Source organism: Bos mutus, chromosome X, assembly GCF_027580195.1.
Source record: "Bos mutus isolate GX-2022 chromosome X, NWIPB_WYAK_1.1, whole genome shotgun sequence".
Classification (NCBI taxonomy): Eukaryota; Metazoa; Chordata; class Mammalia; order Artiodactyla; family Bovidae; genus Bos; species Bos mutus.
In genome coordinates, this window is record NC_091646.1 from 120643324 (window position 1) to 120644092 (window position 769).

The window sequence follows — 769 nt, forward strand, 5'->3', positions numbered from 1 at the left end:
AGTGGAACAAAACTCAAGTACAAAGATGTGATGGGTCCTTGCATATTAAATGTTCATCAAGAGAAAAACAATGAAACAAATTGAGATCATATATTAGAGGTAATTGTGCATATCCTGATTTAGAAAAACATTCGATAAGTATTATGGTTATTTGTATTTTGAAACTAACATCTTTTTATAGATATTGTGTATTTCAATCCAATGAGGGGTAAAGAAAGAACATATGTATCATTTTATAGTTACCAGAGAACTTTAATTTGGAAACCAGAAGTGAAAAATTGATAAAGCTGGGAAATAGCTGCTTTAGTAGAGGAATGAAAACGTGAACTGAATGTTATCAGATAGAGGAACAATAGTCTATGTAGAGCTGACTAGAGTTTTCTTCAGAGTGGTCTACAGAAGGAATGGGCCTAGGGAGAGGCCCTGTGACCCACAGTGGTACTGTTACAGGTGTGTAGATGCTGACTGAGAATTTGATGTGGATGCTACTGTATTAGATTCCTAGGGCTGCCATAACAAACACCCCAAATTGGATGGCTTAGGCACCAGGGACAGTTTCATGGGAGACAATTTTTCCACAGACTGGGATGAGGGGGATGGTTTTGGGATGATTCACATGTATTACATTGATTGTGCACTTTATTTCTATTTTTATTACATCAGTTTCACCTCAGCTCATCAAGCATCAGATTCCAGAGGTTGGGGACCCCTGGCTTAAACAGAAATTTATTATCTCATAGTTCTAGAGGCTAGAAGTGTTCAGATCATG